The sequence below is a fragment of the Notolepis coatsorum genome (assembly GCF_963971535.1).
Source record: "Notolepis coatsorum genome assembly, chromosome: 5".
NCBI classification, from domain to species: domain Eukaryota; kingdom Metazoa; phylum Chordata; class Actinopteri; order Aulopiformes; family Paralepididae; genus Notolepis; species Notolepis coatsorum.
The window spans coordinates 176,401,072-176,413,361 of record NC_140169.1 but is presented as its reverse complement, the minus strand read 5'-3'; positions in this window follow the sequence as shown (position 1 = coordinate 176,413,361).

Sequence of the window (12,290 nt, the reverse complement as noted above, 5' to 3'; positions counted from 1 at the left end):
TGAGTGCCACCGGTCTGTAGTCATTTGGACATGCTGGGGAGGGTTTCTTCGGCACAGGGATGATGGTAGACATCTTGAAGCAGGCAGGGACCACTGACTCCGCCAGTGATTGATTAAATATGGCGGTGAACACAGGGGCCAGCTGGTTGGCACAGGTCTTGAGTATACGTCCTGTTATGCCATCTGGGCCAGCAGCCTTCCTGGTGTTCACCTGCATAAATGCTCTTCTCACACTGTGTTCCGACAACGAGAGAGCGTCCCCCCCCCCTCGCGGTTGCCCCCCCCCTCCACAACAGCCGGCGCGCCAGTGACGTCACTAGCCGGAGAGCCAGCAGCGCCACTGTCTACACCAAACCGAGCGTAGAAGATGTTGAGCTTGTCCGCGAGGGAGGCGTCGTCGCTCCCCATTGAGGGGGCGCTGACTTTATAGTCAGTTATTGTCTTCAGTCCCTGCCATAATCCTCGTGTCGTTTTGTGCCATTTGTGTCTCCAGTTTATCAGCATATGTCCTCTTAGCAAGTTTGACAGTCTTGCGTAGAGTATAGACTGAAGCCTTATACTCCTCCATGTTTCCTGACTCTCTACCCAGGTTGTAGGCGGTGGTACGAGAGTTCAGAGCTGCTCTAATAGTGCTATCCACCCACGGTTTCTGGTTTGGGAAAATCCGCACCGTTTTCCTGGGGACAATACCATCGGCTATTGTTGTGATGTAGCACACCACTGTGTCTGCTAGCTCACTGACGTCACTGGCGCTTCCTTTGAACAGTTAAAGAGGTCCCTATAGTTTGGGGAATTATTCAAGGATTCCATCTCAGCAGGAGAGTGCAGCTTTGAGCCAGGGCTGTAGTTCAAGCCATTAGCATCACGATCCGTGCGAAGAAGAAATGCGATTCGCTGAGGTCCCCATTTTACCGATAATACCAGAGAGAATAGTCAAAATATGTTAGCCACCTTGTGGATTAACATCGGTCTTCGGTAAAGCATCTCACTCTTCTCCAGTAGTGACACAGTCAATAGAGAAGGTGAATCACTGTTGGCTACTGACGCAGCAGTTCCTGGGCAAGGGAACTGGTTATGGTAGTTGGCAAGCAGTGTGGGACATTGAAGCATTGTTTCTTTCGGTAGGAACCTGAAAGCAGGCTTGTAACCTGAAGGACTCGTACTCGTACCGGTCGCCAGTTCGATACCCAGAGGAACAAATATCAGGGGGTGGGGAATTACTCTCCTCTCCTTCAACAACTACCGTTGACATGCTTTTGGCACTTAAGTAGCTCCAACTTCCCACAGCCATCACTGATATAGTGTTTGGTCGGTAACATGGGTCTCCCAGTCCCTCCGCTCTGCAATATACAGAAAGTAAATTTTTCTGGTATTCTGTTCCCACCCTATCCAATCAGGAGAGAGTGGAGCGTGATTAGCGAGAAAACATGATGGCTTGCTCGTAAACATTCTATTTTTCCACCTAAACAGTTCACTGAAATATGTTTCGGACAACATTTTAGGCGAGAAATAGGATATAATTGTTGGATCTTAATTCATATTTGATGAATGCTTAACTCATTGACCGCCATGCTCTTTTCCCATCTTTACTCAATGGCGCCAGCGCTATTGACCATTTTAGCGATGTTTGCGGATCCATCGTGTGTTCTGTATTATAGCTATGGAGACAATAGTATGGCTCATATGACAGGCATTGTTTATAGTCCAAGACTGACTAACCAGTTAATTTCTACATACTGTAGTGTGTGCGCTATTACACGCTAAACATCACCCCTTTCCAAAATAATCGAGTATTTTCTCATAGATCGCAAGATATGACGGGTTATATGCATTATGCCCAAATCGTTCTGGTTGCTCGCCTGAAACCCCAAATACTTCCAAGGTATATACCATATACATATGTGTCTTCACAAAATCATCAAGGGGGGCGGGGGGGGCGTGGTTTTAACTCAAAACTGGGATCGTTACCAAAAGCATGTTTTAGGTCCGGTAAAATACGACACTGATCGATACAGAAGCATGTTTTAGGTAAAAAAAAATACCAGCAGGTCACCTAAGATAGACCTTACCTCAGTCAGAAGATACTCGATAATGAATAAATCCCAGTCGATCGCAATTACTTGTGTATATTGGGCATGGCTACCATACGGGAAAGAATAGCTCTGAGGCACCAAATCTTCTACCGATTGCTATGTTGTGATCCACTCCTAGGCGGAAGCGGCCGGAGGTAATTCAGTACTGGATGACAAGTGATATCCCCGAGTTCAAAAGGTAGGCGATACTGCCACCTGGCGGGATTCGATCGGCATTGCAATTCCAACGTAGGCAGCTGTGCCAGGGAGACCCATGGAGCTCCGAGTGTTTAGAACAGGGATCAAAGGAAAAAGATCAAAGGAACTAAAAACGAGATATTACGCTTTTGGCGCTCAAGCGTTGGTGGCGAAACACGAGCTATTACGTTTTTTTACGCAGAAAGAGATCATTTGACAGTTTGATCTGAATTTTGTGAGCCAGGCTGCAGTTGCTTGTAAACATTCTCTTTTTCCACCTAAACCCAGTTCCAGTTCACAAAAATATGTTTTGGCTCTTAATTCATATTTGATCTGCAATGCTTAGCTTGACAGGAAGTTAGCTAAAATGTTGATATCACTTACAGCACCTGTAAAGTAGTAATCTCTAACGTATTCATATGAATAAATGTCAAATTTGTCACTCTCTATTGCCAACTGATATAAGACAATAGTGTTGGCTTTTACATTTACCTTTCTCGGTTGTTCTAAACATTGGTGTCTGGTAAGACATTCCCGGGTAAATAATCCAGTGCACATGAAGTGATGTGTTTTTACGTCACCAGTAGCAACAGCAATTTGTTTGGAATGAATAGAAGACTAACGTTAGGTTATAGCTATAACCAAGTTCTGTTAATTAGGGGTGACTTCACAGGATGAATGAGGCTATCTCTGACCTTTGCCCTAGGTGCTCAACGGAAACAGGTAGCCTGCTCCACATGTTCTGGGAATGTAACAAACTGAGACCTTACTGGGGCTCAATTTGGGAGACTCTCGAAGAGGTCACAGGCCTCGAGATCCCATGTACACCTAAATTAGCATTATTAGGAGACATGTCTGACATTTCTCCAGATAAGAGAGGCAAGGTGCGGATCATTAAATTGGCCATGATTGCAGGGAACAAGTGTATTGCCATGCTGTGGAAAAGTGCTGAATCCCCCCCCATGTCTATGTGGCTTAGTGAAATCTCTTCGTACATGGCATCAGAGAAAATAATGTTCAATCTTAAGAAAAAACCACGTCTCTTTGATAAATGCTGGGCTGGGTTTAGGCAATACTTAGAACAGATTACATAGTAGGTAGATGATATAGGCTATTATTGAAGCTCCCTTTTGTCTTTCTGAAGGGTATATATTGCAATGAATGATACTGTAAATGTTATTAGTTGCTCTTTGAAGAGAAAAGATGTAATGGTAGACATTTATTTGTTTGGTGTAGAAGTATGGGCACCTGTTAGACGGGTGTAACTGGGTTTACAAAACTCTCAAAATGTGTAAAAAAAAAAGAAAAAACTGAATTTGTCGAGGTCCTAGTCTGGGGGAAGGGAGGGGGGGTCTGGCCGATTTTTTTTTTTTTATATTTTTTTCAGGGGGGGGGGGGTTAATATGCATCTATTTTTCTGTAACTCGGGGAGGGGGGGGGGGGGCAGTTGGCAGCATTTCCTTTTGTATGGTTGTTGAACTGATGCTGTTAAACTGAAAAAAAAAAGAAAATACCTATAAACATATTGTTTAAAAAAAAGAATGAAAAGGGAACAAGGGAACTATAAAATAAATTGAAATGTAAATAAACAAGGTAAAGATAGAATTGACCGTTGAACCCATGTCACCCCCTCTCTTTTATTTTCGTTTTCTTTTTTAGTGATGCACGATATATTGGCCGCTGACATAATATCGGCCGATATGGCCGTTTTTTTTACACATCGGTATCGGCCCGATATCAAGATAGGGCCGATATGGGCCGATATAATTTTTTCCTTTTTTTTTTTATTAAAATTTAATATTATTTTTTCTTTTTACATGTTTTGGCCTTAAATTGTTTCAAAATATCAGTAATTTCTGAAAATAAGTTACAAAAGTAAAAAAAAGTATGCGTTTTGGAAAGTAGCTCTTTGCTTGATTATCATAAAAAAGTGTTTTCTGTGCAGAGATGTCGACATCGGTGGATGTCGGTGCCGGCCAGAACAGCAATATTAATGTCGGTTATCGGTATCGGCCACCATTTTCACATCGGTGCATCACTATTCTTTTTGATGTTATAATTTTTTCTTTATTGTTTCTGTCTGTTTAATTGTATTGTCTGAGATGTTTGTAAATCAAAAATGCAAATAAAAATGTAAGTTAAAAAAAAAAATTAGGGGTGACGCTTGGCATCACTCTGCACTATCTCGCGTACGTGCACGCGCACTGAATAAATTCCACAAATGTACCTTTAATACCAGCATTAGTCTGACCACACCCCTCATCAGCTTACCTTCATAAGCAGGTGTGTGGTCACCTGCTCTCCTCCTTCCCAAGCTTTCACCACAAGGTGAGGTCAAGGGCTGCAGCGGCCGTCGGATGCCAAGCGTCACCCCTAATTAACAGAACTTGGTTATAGCTATAACCTAATATTCTGTTCCATTAGGGGCTCTGCTTGGCATCACTCTGCAGAAAGGGAGGCCAAGCGGAGCCACTGGCCGACAAATACACCCCGCTGAAGGCCCCCCACAACCAACAGAACAGGGAGGGCTGAGCCCCCCCGACCCCCCCTAATGGAGGGCACCCTCCCTATTAGAGGTTAACCGAGAGGGCGACGGACCCGACCGCGCGAAGAGGCACTCAAGCAACTCAACGCACAGGGTGAGCAGACCGTGGCTTGACCCCACGACTACACCCACGCACAACCCGCATGCCACCCGGGAACGAACGTAGGGAACAACCTCGTTACTGCCCCCAGAATCACGGGATCAAGGGCAAACCCAACCCCGTGGCAAGGCCGTAGCAGCGGAGCGCGAAGGAAGACCCAGACCCACCAAAAGGACTGGACTCCCTGGAATGGGGGCCCGGAGAAGTCCATGATGCCAGCATCAAGACCCCACCAGGTGGGCACTTAGTGACCCCGCCCCCCACATCGCCAGCGTATTCGGACAAAGGCCCCTCAGCCGAGCGGGCCCTGTCCTCCCCAACAGTACACCGCCTGGCACACTGGCCCCGCAACAGGCAGACAGCATGGTCGTAACACACAAGAGTTAACCAACGGAAGCAGGCAGCGCACCGGGAAAAAAGACCAGGCAACAGGCTGTCAACCCGAGCCTGGAGACTGCGGACGAGACAGGCGCCAGAAAGGACAGCTGAACACAGCCGCCCCGGCGGAAGGGGCGTATGCTGGCGTTGTCGCACAACCAAGCCTCCACAGAGAAGGCTGACACGACCGGCAGACGTCATGAACGTGCAGGGGCACCCTCAACCGGTGAAACCGGGAGTTGACACTGCAGCAACACACCAGAGAACCAACCACCCAGGCATTACCCTATGCAATGGTTGGTCCCATAACCCCTCAGGAAAGAAACCCCAAAAACACACCTGCGGCACTGCCGCAGCCCGCGTTCTGGTTTCCAACAGGGCTATCCCGGGCCTACGGGTCAACGAAACATTACCCCGGACCGGGCCCGGTGATACGGGGAGCACAGGGTCCCCCGAGGAGGCTAAAACCACCCCAACAGGCCCATCTGCGCCAAGCGCAAGAGAAGAGCGTAAAAAATGGAAGACCAGCCCCAGCACCCCGCACTCTGTATTCCCAGGAGGTCACCCAACCAAGTACCAACCAAGACCAACCTGCACAGCGGCCGAGATCCGACGAGATCGGGCGCGTACAGGTTGGCACGGCCGTAAGCCATTACGACAGTGCAGAATACAACGCACCCAACAAGGGTTCCATAACGCTCAACCCTGTGACACCCGGACCGACCTAGCATTTTTTCCCCCTGAAAAAAACCCAAGTCCCTCAGGGTACCAGAACAGCAGATCTGCATCCCCGGCGGACAACGGGTGTAACTGATCTGGACCAGCGTGACCAGAACCAGTCCCGTGCCCTAACCACGCCGACCTGCCAACCCCAGGAGAAGGGGCAGATATGCGTGCTGATCCTAAAACATAAAAAGAAGGCGCCACCCAGACGTTTCGGTACGAACCGCGCCCGGTGGCCCACCCCTAGGGCGTGAGACCCTTCCCCATATGTCCAGACCCATTCCGTTATCATCCCCTGACATGAACGGGAACCCATCGACAACCACACAGGGTGTCGGAAGAGGAAAAACCCCCATCCCAATTGCTTCATAAAAACGCTGTTTCAACCCCAAGCAATCAAGGCGCGCCAGTCAGCCAATGCCCAAAAGAACATCCTGAGCTAGCACTATGTGTGCGTTTTGACATACCCACATCAACAATAGGCTGTTTAGACCACCTTATTGAATCCCCAAGACGCCCAGGGGAACGACAAGAGGGGCGAGATGCAATCAACTCCATGAATGAATGAATGAAAAACTTTACCCAACAGACTGCAGAAAGGGTACAACCCAGTACGGCAATACACACAATTGGTTAAGGGGAGGCAGACCTGAGAAAGACGTTAGTCTTGTTTCCATCAGGGACCCTCATTTCCAATCCACATAGACACATCCAACTCTTTATAATAATAAAGAAAAAGCATCACCCGTATGACCCAACTGCACAGCTGGGAGTAAAAAACCTGTTTTCACATGATTTTAATCCAGTCACTCTTTTTAATCAGAGTGTAAGACCCTCCCAGAAACACCTTCCCACATGAGTTCATAGCCATGAAAAAGATATGCCAACTGTGAGTCACGTGACCAACCGACTCAAGTTTACACATAAATCGGGCGCAGCAGAACTGTGAGCCCTACGCCCTAACTTGACACCTTTAAGACACCTCAACTCATGGAAGGCGTCGCCATAGCAACACCGCTACAACGGGCGGGGAAACCTGCCGGCTCCTGTCATGTAATAGGAGTCGGTAGAATTACCCTCCCCCCCCCCCCCCCCCCCCCCGCCAAGACGTCCCACCGGCTTGGCCCTGACTGGCTCAGCAGAAGAGATCAAAAATCCCCTAAACCAATCAAGTGGGAAAAGGAGGGGTTTATTCGACACCCCCTCCCGAAAAAACACCCTTCATCCCTACACACAGAAAAACAACCGTAGCCATCTTGAAAACCTCCGGTAGAAAGCAATGCATAGCATAAGCTAATACAATGCCCGCTACCCACAAAAATGTGAACAGGTTTTACAACAAAACACAAGTCGCCTGTGTGTGAATCCTACACCCGTTGACTATGTCGTACATAGGAAAAAAACGCTGATCGAGAGTAAACGGCTAGGCCGTGAAATGTGTGTGTACTACTGTATTACTGCAACTAAACAACACAGCATTGTGAGACACATATACTTAGTTCAAGCAATGGAATAACACCAGTTTCTACCTGCATGTGGAGCATCAAGCTAATAGAACCTATTACTGAGTGTATGTTGCAGACCTTGCTTAACCTCGTAACACAACACGACTCATCACACAACGTAAAAGGGCAGATTCATATATACACAACCCCACCATATGAATTGTTTGAAGAAACACACAGTTTGTTCGGCCAAAACACAGTCCCCCTCACAACGGGGAACTTTTTTATTAAACTATATAAAGTGTTCTAAGGCACAAAATCATAGAGGGGCCGGGGAGGGTGTAGATGAGAGGGGACACAGAGGGGAAAAGTCACTCAACGGCGTCTGCCACCTCGCGCCGCTCGAGTCTTGCCACCCCGAGGAGCCCCGGAGGGACGGTAGGTTACTGTCTGCTGGACACGACGTTCCCTACCGTCTCCTCCGGTCGTGGATGGGCCGGCGGTGGCAGAAGCGCCGTTTCGTCCCATGGCCCTCTTGGCAGGGCCAGCAGCGGCGGCGGAGGCAGTGGTAGCGGCGACGGAGACAGCTCGACGTCGCGGAAGCCTTCTGACTCCACCGGCAAGGACGGGAGGCGAAAAATCTCTCTGCATGTTGAGGTCATCAACCGCAGGGCCTTCCCAAATAGGCCAGCGTCGGAGAGGGCGGCCGTCAGAAGAGGAGCTCTCTTCTTCTCTGGCACACGGGCCTGCTCCAGCCAAAGGTGACGCTGGCCCAGGGTGGCCAGGGCGCGCACTTTCCCCATGGCTATGCCCAGCACCTGGGAAAGGTGCAGGACAGCTCCCGCAGCCTGGGTGATCTGATCGCATTTCACCTCGTTCAGATCCGTGCCGCCCGTCATTATCCCCGATACAAATCTAGCCAGGTGGGCGATGTTAGACACCGCAGCCAGCGATTGTGTACCAGCGATAAATGACTGGTCACCCCAATAAGCCAATCGCCTAGCCGATTTCCCCTGGAGGACCGGCTTGCATAGGGGTTCCCACACCATATCCGGACAGAGGAGCGCGGCCATCGGACTGTCAAGCCGAGGCACGCCCTCCCCCATACCTTTGACTAACCCCGACACCCGCGTAACTGGTACGTAGGCGGGAGTTAGTCCCATGATGTTGGACACCGCCTGACCCCGACGAACATAGGCCCCCATCGATGGGAAAAATGGGTAGACAACGTCCACACCTCTCACTGGGGGACGCTGCCAGGGATGGCCTATGAGGTCATCAGGGACAGGTGCAGGCAATGGCAGCGGCACGCCGTTTGCGGCGACGGCTACCGCCATGAGCTCGGGAAACAAGGCCCGCAGTTCCCCCTGCGAACCTTCCTCCACCGACCCCGCATCCCTCACATGCAGCAGGCTGCAACTGGTCAAGGAGCCACAGTCTGATGTGGCCGACAGTAGGGCATCCTGCTGATGAGGCCAAGGTGGTTCCTCGACATCCTCGAACAGGGCGCCCCATGGAGCCATTTCCCCCCCCTCCGGGGTCTCCTGAGGAGGGATACTCTCCTCCACGGGGCCATCATACAAAAACCCGTCCGCCTCGTCCATGAAGTCCTCAGTCTCCATTGGAAATCCAGAGCCGGACGCATCTTCGCTGGTCTCCAGCAGTTCCCCAAACCCAGGCCGTTCGCGCCTGCACGCTACCATCTTGCGACGTGAACGGGCAGACGCGAAAAGTTTGCGTCGCAAATCCTCTGGCTCCAAGACAACCCCCCGTTCACCAACGGGCGATTCCCCGGAACCAGAGGAACCAGAGTCGAGATCAGGCCATCGCCGGAGCGACGGCACCGACTCCTCGGCTCTTCGGTGAGGCAAACTATCCACCGGCAGCCTCCCGGGCTGGGTCGGCAACCACGAAAGTGGCAACAGCCCAGCACCAAGGCGCACGACGGAGGCGGGAATGGAGAACCGCTGGTGAAGAGTAGGTCTAGCGGGTCTACTCTCTGCGGAATACATTATGACCCAACTTTTTCTTGTACAACAGATGTGAGAGAAGAAAAAATTAAGCACAATGTAAACTCGTCACAACTCTTTTCAACTAACAACACGTCAAGTGGGGTACTACCAGGCACTTCCTTGTGGTGAAAGCGAGAAGGAGGAGAGCAGGTGACCACACACCTGCTTATGAAGGTAAGCTGATGAGGGGTGTGGTCAGACTAATACTGGTATTAAAGGTACATTTGTGGAATTTATTCAGTGCGCGTGCATGTACGCGAGATAGTGCAGAGTGATGCCAAGCAGAGCCCCTAATGGAACAGAACTCAGTAGTTAGCATGACATTTCAAGATGGAATACAAGTCAATACATTGCAAAAATGCAACAGCAATGGCCGCTCATCACCAAGTGATGTCTGCCTATAATGGAACCAAATCAGGTACAAAGACCATGGCTCTAGCCAGAACCAATGTTTGTTTCGGTCTATGATTAACTTATTCAGCGTCAGGGGTCGCTGTACCTTCTGGGTAAAAACGCCATCGCTGTAAGTCAATGGGGCGCTTTGTTCACTTGCGAGTGCTTAAAATATATGAAATAGTATAGCTATGGATCTAATACACCCGTCGATTGTCAGTGAGTTGCTTCCAGTCAACATGCACAAAACACATTGTTTTTTCATCCGTACATTTCCGTTTTATACCGTGGTGAATAAGAGTATAAATTATTTCCAGAGCATTCTGTCTAATCTCAAGAAACTCGAGCAAATGGCGCTTCAATGTATTTCCTTAGAAATCGTGCCATTTGTCGCTTGATTTATGAATCGTTCTGAAAATAACGCTAGATTATCGGTATTATATGTGTCATCATGCGCGAACAGAAGCGGGGGCTGAGAAATCGTTTCTCAGTGCTTTGCCCGCAGCCAACGTCAGAAACACACACACACTCCCGATGGTGGCGAAAGAAACATCGGATTAACCCAAGATTCGTAACATAGAGTCCTTACCTGGTCTTTGATGTCCTGCAAAAAGATTAATCCAATTCCTGATCGCCATTCCAAATATTGATTGCGTTTATTGATCCAGCGTTATATGTCCGAAAGACATAATCCACGCTGCTCTCAGTCTCCCCAGTCCATGTGTTATAACGATACTGCATGCCCGAGAAGGAAAACCTGGACTGGACTAGTTAGATCAGCGTACAGCCCAAGGGGAAGGGATTTCAATGATGTGTAATCGGTAAGGCGTAGGCGGCGGTATTTGCCCTTTGCGAGCTCATACCCATTCCCAATGATAACATCAGGCTGGATGGATGGAAAACTTATGGATATAGCTAATAAAAGAAATAACAATTAAAACCAGAGATTTCGGCGGCTGGGTGGCGCAGCGGACAAGGCGCTCATCACCAACGCAAGAGACACTGGTATCGAATCCAGCTGTCAGCTTTGCTTCCGGCTTGGTCGGCCGTCATACTGGCTCGATTGGCAGAGTCAGTGGGAGGGAAGCCGGTGGGTGGGTCTGGGTCGTTGTGGACAGCGACTCCTACAGTTCGGTCAGGGCGCCTGCACAGCGAGGGAAGGATCTAAGAGAGGTAGTGTGACCTTCCACACGTTACACTCTCTCAGTGAGAGTCCGCGCTGCCAGGTGAAAAGAAGTGGTGGGCTGGGTACACATGTGTCGGAGGAAGCATGCGATAGTCTCCTCCCTCCCAGACCGACGGTAGGGGGTAGAGTGCGCAACGACCAGGAAGGGGATTGGGAATTGGCATAACGACTAACATTGGGAGGGGAGAAAAACGTAAAAAGAAGGGGGGAAAAGATAATACAAAAAAATATATAAAAAACCAGAGATTTCTCGTCATTGGCGCTCAATGCATGGCAAGTTAACTAGACTTTTTCCGTGATTGGCGCTGAATGAGGTAATAGTGAGAGCTCAAAAGTGAGCATATTTTTTGTCTCTTTTTCTATGCGAACAACCTCTTACACTGGTAAAGTCACAAACTCAGTCTCACAGTTAGACAATCTGTCCCTAGTGGTGGCTCACATGTATTGCACTTTGTGTAAGACCAGTTAGCTTTGCATAATTATTTACACTTACATTTACATTTTAGCTGCCCCTTTATCCAAAGTGACTTACAAGTTCTGTACAACAAGTCGACAGGAAGGGTACACCTCTGGCAGCGAAGTGTAAGTGACATTGTTCGTCAAATAGTGTCGAACTTGGGTGCTACAGTCTTGATTAGCATAGTAGGTAGTAATATAGGCAAGGTCAATTTCTTAGTAGCTGAGTGCATACTAGTAAAAGACAGAAGTAGCCAAGGATCTGCACTATTGATTTCCCCCCCTAAATCGGTAAAATATTGCCGGCACATATTGAGGTCAAAGTTTTAATTTTTTTTTTTTTTATAATTTTATTTTCATTTTCAACCAGCATGGATACATACATGATATGGTCAGTGTCAAAATAGAGAATCATCCATTTTGGTTATTTCCTCAAATCCTCCAAGACTGATACGTATTTTAGCCTGGTATCGGACCAACATCCGAGACCAGTATTGTTATCAATGCATCCCTAACATACACACACGCACACACACAACAGCATGGGACGAGATGATTACTTTCAATTATTCGCGATGACGGACGAGCCCTGACGGAAGGATAACTAATGGAGCAGTCCCTGAAATAAAACAGTCAATCAGGGTGTGAATGGGAGGAGAGTGTAATGGTGATCACAGGACTGCTATCCTAAAGTCTGTCAACTCCTATTGTGAGGATTGGTCCGATTCCGCACGCTTCAAGGTACCAATTACCTTCGCGCACCTGAAGTGAGTTCTAATCAG